The sequence below is a fragment of the Lolium perenne genome, chromosome 7 (genome assembly GCF_019359855.2).
Source record: "Lolium perenne isolate Kyuss_39 chromosome 7, Kyuss_2.0, whole genome shotgun sequence".
NCBI lineage: Eukaryota > Viridiplantae > Streptophyta > Magnoliopsida > Poales > Poaceae > Lolium > Lolium perenne.
Genome location: NC_067250.2, coordinates 4,154,727 through 4,160,726, shown reverse-complemented (window position 1 = coordinate 4,160,726; position 6,000 = coordinate 4,154,727).

Sequence of the window (6,000 nt, the reverse complement as noted above, 5' to 3'; positions counted from 1 at the left end):
TACAATGCTATGTTCCGATACATCGCGAGAAGTCATGCTGTAACATTTATCATGTCGCACACTTGAGTTTGTGTATACACATTCCATAGTTAATAATGATATGTCCCCATCTAAGCTTATTGATTGTTGTACTGAGACATGCCATTGTATGTATGACACATTTGGTACGGTAATTGTTTCTCTTTTGCAATGGCTATAAAATATCATCACTTCTTTTCCACGGCCCATAGCAAGCTGAGATAAAATTATGGTGCCTCATGGTACATTGGTGCGTGATATTATTTCGTGTGCATAAACACTAAAGACGGAGGGACGATTGGGGATATAGAGATGGTGCAAGGGACGCAAGACGACAAAAAGAGCATAGACGAACCATGGAAGAAGCCAGCTGTCGAGGTTATTTCTTTGCCCGCAAAAAAAGGAAGTTTCTCCGTTGTTTTTAGCACTGAACAATTCAATATTCATTTCATCTCTATATAAAAATCATGTCATACTAAAATCTGTGCAATTAAAATATGAAATAAAATTGATACAACTACATTGGTCATATTTTTTCATAGTATTATAATTATATAAATATTCATCAGTATATTGGTGTGAAATAAATGGTCAAAGTTGCATGTTGAAGAAAATGATTTGTATCTCTCATGGATGAATTAATACACGGATCTTTATGTACCCTTTGAGAAGAGCGGAGGTTATCTTGCTTTGAATGACAACTGCAAGTATATGGTGATTAGGGTGGCATTTCAAAAAGAAAATGCCAATTTGTGGTAACATATGCTGGAATAATGACTCACACTTGAAGAGTTCTTGGTTATATTTGTACAATGCTATGCTCCGATACAGCACGACAAGTCGGTCATGTTGTAACATTTACTATCTCACACACTTGAGTTTGTGTATACATATTCTATAATTATTAATGATGTGTAGCCATGAATGCTTATTGATTGTTGTACTGAGACATACATTGTATGCTTACGGAAATTTTGCAAATTAACAGTGCATGCGTGTGTATATTTTTATTATTAAGGATACATAGTTTTCTTCTAATCGCAAACCTAAAAAAACCTTTTTAGACCATTGAGATGTTGCCCTCGCATTTGCGAGGGCCACTTTGCTAGTTACCAAAAAGGTGAGAATCCTTGGATGGGAAGACGGAACTGAATTCCCTATCGGTGCTTCACCATTACCAACATGGAGCTCCTGATAAGTTAATTTTCAAACTACAACTTGCAAAAAAGGAGAGGCTCCCATGCTGCTCCCCAGGGCGGCACCGGGGCCAACCCCAGCCGCCACAAAAAGCTTCTCTCCGGTGTAGATCCTCGTCGCCGCAGCCGCTGACCCCGTCCGTGGCGGTAGGACCCAGCGTTGAAGGAGCTGGGGGTAGATCGCGGTGACTACGTGTTGCCTGCCAAAACTCACCGGCGAGCAGTGGTTAAGCAACACGAAGAGCCGGGAGACTCCCACGACCGCTTAGTGGGCCCTGGCGCCTCGCGTCGTCCCGCAAAGTCCCAGCACACGTCCTGGCGGTTGCAAGGGCGTGCCACCTGACCTATACCTGATCAGGAAGGTGTTGGATTGCTTCGTCTAGTCTCCTGCATGGTAGACACGTAAACATTAAATACGAGCCCGATCGGCTCTCAGGTTGCCCTGTGGATCGGCTCAAAGAGCCGATCGCCCCATGGTTCACGTTGGATTTACGATGACATGGGGCTCCTGCTTGATCAAAACAAAGCTAAACCAATCTACGACAGTTTAGGGTTTTCACCGCATGATCGGAACATCCTACGCGTAGTTGGGCCTAGCAGATACAAAAGATGATGGAAACTATCCCTAAAAGAGGCCTAAAAACCAACGTTAAGTCAATTCCCGGAATATCCCTTATAGGAGCGGTAAAACAACACCTTACGCACTACTGGATCATCCAACCCCAGCATAAGGCCTAATCATGCAGATATTAAACTAATCCTTGAAACAAGGAGCAACTATAACGGATTGGATCTACTAAGTAACGAATAAGCAAGGTGCTGCCCTTACACCTGTTCAGGTGTAAGGACAGCTAGATATCGAGGGACGGCATTGCTAGGCAAATATACATAAGAAAAGCATCAATGCAAGCCCCAAAACATCTACGATAAATAGTGCTACTCGCCATCAACAACGCTTCAGCACGAGTAACACAAGGTAATCGAATAAACGTGTACTGCCTAGATCGCAAGATGCGATCTAGGCAGCATGATGCTTACCCGGAAGAAACCCTCGAAATAAGGGGTGGCGATGCGCCTGGTTTGTGTTTGTTGTGAACGTGATTGTCCTCTATTTCAGAAACCCTAGATACATATTTATAGTCCAAGGGACTTTCTAATTCGGAAGTACACCTGACCGTGTACGAGCCAAACTCTATCTTTTACTTCTAACCGACACAATCTAATAATATACAGATACACGGGCAATCTAGCCCAAACTCTTCGCGCAAGGCCGCTTCAGAGACGCTCCACGTGTACATCCTTCAAGCCCATCTCAATTACGGCCCACCTCCTGATTTGGCCAAAATCTGGTGATAACACATGCCCCCTGGTTTTGGCAATGATAATTTCAAAACCACTCTGTTTTCCTTCGAAGGGTCATGTCGTGGCAGAGCAGAACCATCGCATCATCCTTCGTCATGATACCCTGCCTTCCCAACTTCTGCACGATTGACAGTTTTGGCACCGCATCCTCGAAAACTGCTCAAGCATTAAATTTCCACTATATCCCCTTTATTTAACCGCATCGAGCAGTTCGCTCCTTCATCCTCTTGCTCCACGCTAGTCACCGAAAAGCCCTCCTCCACCATGGACTCATCCTCCTCCTCCGCTGCATCGGCTCTCTCCTTCCAATCTTCCTCTTCAGACGAGCCGATGCCAGGGCCCGGCCAATGGGATGAGCCGGAGTGGGACTTCGACTATGTGCCAGATGGCCCACCCGAAGCCCTCGTCGGGTCAGATGGCGACCTGCCCCTGACCGATGGGGAGGACGACCTCCGGTTCCTCATCGACGGGGATCTGGTGGCGGAGAGCGAGGATGACCTCCTCTCCTGGGGTAGCTTCACCCCCTCCGACGAAGAGGAAGAAGAGGAGGATGAGGAGAACGACGTCTCCTCCAACGAGGAAGAAGAGGAAGGCGACACCTCCTCCGATGAGCCGCCGGCGAAGCGCTTCCGTGGCTGGGCCTGGTCGGATGACGACGAAGACGACGATGATGAGGAGGACGAAGCCCCCATTGAGGGCTACGGTAGTAGCGATGAGGAGCTTGCCAGCAGCAGCACCGGCGGCGACTACGGCGGTGATGACGAGGACAACGACGGTCCTTAGAGTAGGGACCATTTAGCATAGGACTAGTGGTAGCAATATGTCCTCCTTTTGTTCTTCCTCCCTTGAGCAATCGGCTCTTCCTCTGTAAGAAATCCTATTATTAATGAAGGAAATATTCCCCTATTAACTTTGCTCTCTTGTCAATTTTGCCGATTGTCAAACGAAGTTGCTGCACAAAGAGCCGATGGCAAGGCATCGGCCTACACTATAAATACGATTTGAGGTCAAACAGTTGCCTATTCATACGGTCAAACAGATCCAGTCCATGTCCAAACCATCCTCCAACCTCAAACGCGCAGATTCAAATTCCTCAGCAAATCCACTGGGAGATTCGTCTCAGATTTCATGATCCCTGGCCTGAAACCGATCTGTTAACTTGCTCAATTAAGCTTGTTCTTCTAGAGTCGATGGCAATGCATCGTCTTTTTATTCTTAAGTCGATGACTGTGCATCGGCTGTACTCAGCATCCTGTTGCGTCGTACATATACTTCTGTTTACCGGCCGATTTCATACATCGGCCCCCATATTCCACTGTTCATCCTCCCCATACTTGGGAAGAGAAATTTTTTTTTTACTAGCCGATTTCGTGCATCGGCCTCCATCTTTTACTGTCCATCATCCCACATACTTGGGAAATACTTCTTGAGATGCTGGCCATTGACAGCTACTGGGAACTTCACGCCATCCAACTGCTCGAGCATGTATGCATTCCCCTTTAAAACTTGGACGACTTTGTACGGGCCGTGCCAATTTGGAGACCATTTACCATACACTTTGTCCTTAGTCCCCAACGGCAATACAGCTTCCCATACCAGATCACCAACCTGGAACTCCTTTGGCTTCACCTTCTTATTATATGCGCGAGCCACCTTAGCTTTATTCTCCTTGATTTTCTCAAGTGACCATAGTCTGAGTTCCGTTGCATCCTCAATGCTGTCGCTCATTAGGGCTGCATATTCTTCAGCAGTTAAATCATTCTGAAATGTTATCCGTCTCGACCCAGCCTTGATCTCCATAGACCAGCTGGTATGGCGAGGTTTTTATTGCTCCATGACACGACATGCGATAAGCCCATAAAGCTTCTGACAATACTTCATGCCATCGTTTAGGGTGGTCGTCGATTTTCCTCTTAATCAGCTTGATCAGGCTTTTGTTGGACGCTTCGGCCTGTCCGTTCGCTTGAGCATAATATGAAGACGATCGGATCAACTTGATCCCCATGTCATCGCAGAACTTTTTCATCTCCTTCGAAACGAAGACCGAACCTCCATCGGTCGTGATAGTCTGGGGAATCCCGAATCTATGAATGACATGTTCCAACACGAAACTGATAACATCTTTCGATGCTACTGACTTCATAGGGACGGCCTCCACCCATTTAGTGAAATAATCTGTAATGGCCAGAACCCATTCATGGCCTTTGCTCGATGCAGGATGAATTTTGCCGATCATATCCATGCCCCAACCTCGGAATGGCCAAGGTTTGATGATAGGATTCATTGCTGATGCGGGTACCATCTGAATGCTCCCAAACTTCTGACATGCTTGACACCCTTTGTAATACTGGAAACAATCTTCAAGCATGGTGGGCCAATAAAATCCCGAGCGCCTGATCAACCACTTCATCTTATGAGCCGATTGGTGAGTTCCACAGGCACCTTCATGCACCTCATGCAAGAGCCGATTGGACTCGGCTGGTCCCAAACATTTGAGAAGTAATCCTTCCAATGTCCTGTAGAACATGTCATCGCCAATCAGTATGTACTTCATGGCCCTATATCTTATCCGTTTAGGTGCCCCCCGAGCCGAATCTTTCAAGTAATTGAAGATATCGGCTCTCCAATCATCTGGTTCCATGAACTGCACCTGAAAATCGGCTCCATCGGCTACGTCCTTGTATCCTGACGCCGTTTGCGCGAGATCGTTCGCCTCGGTATTTTGCGACCTTGGGATCCAATGGAATTTTATATATCTGAACCGTGTCATCAGCTCACGGCATTGCATCCATAATGGAAAGAGCGACTCGCTCTCACACTTGTACTCTTCCGTGAGTTGAGAAATCACCAATTTGGAGTCTCCAAAGATCTCAACCGCTTCCGCCCCAGCGTCCAATAGTAACCCCATTCCTTTGCACATCGCTTCATACTCAGCAACATTGTTGGTGCAAGGGGTAGCTATCCTGATGGAGAAGGAAAATGTTGCCCCCCGAGGCGAAACGAGTAGCACGCCGATGCCGCAACCATCCTCACAGACCGATCCATCGAAGAACATGGCCCCTGCACGCACAGATAGTGCGGCTACGTCCGTGTTTATTCGTTCAACGATAAGATCGGCCAACGCTTGTCCCTTGACTGCTTTCGCAGGTTGATACCGGATATCAAATTCCGATAACGCAAACATCCATTTGCCGAGTCGGCCTTTCAAGATGTGAGCCGACGGCATGTGCTTGATGACATCCGATTTGCATATGACGATGATTTCTGCCGACAAAGAAGATGTGCTGGATCTTGGTGCAGGTGAAAAATAGACAGAGGCACAACTTCTCAATTTCAGGGTACCTTGTTTCTGCATCCAACATCCTTCTGCTGAGGTAGAGAACCACTTTTTCCAGACCATCATACACCTGCACCACCACTGATG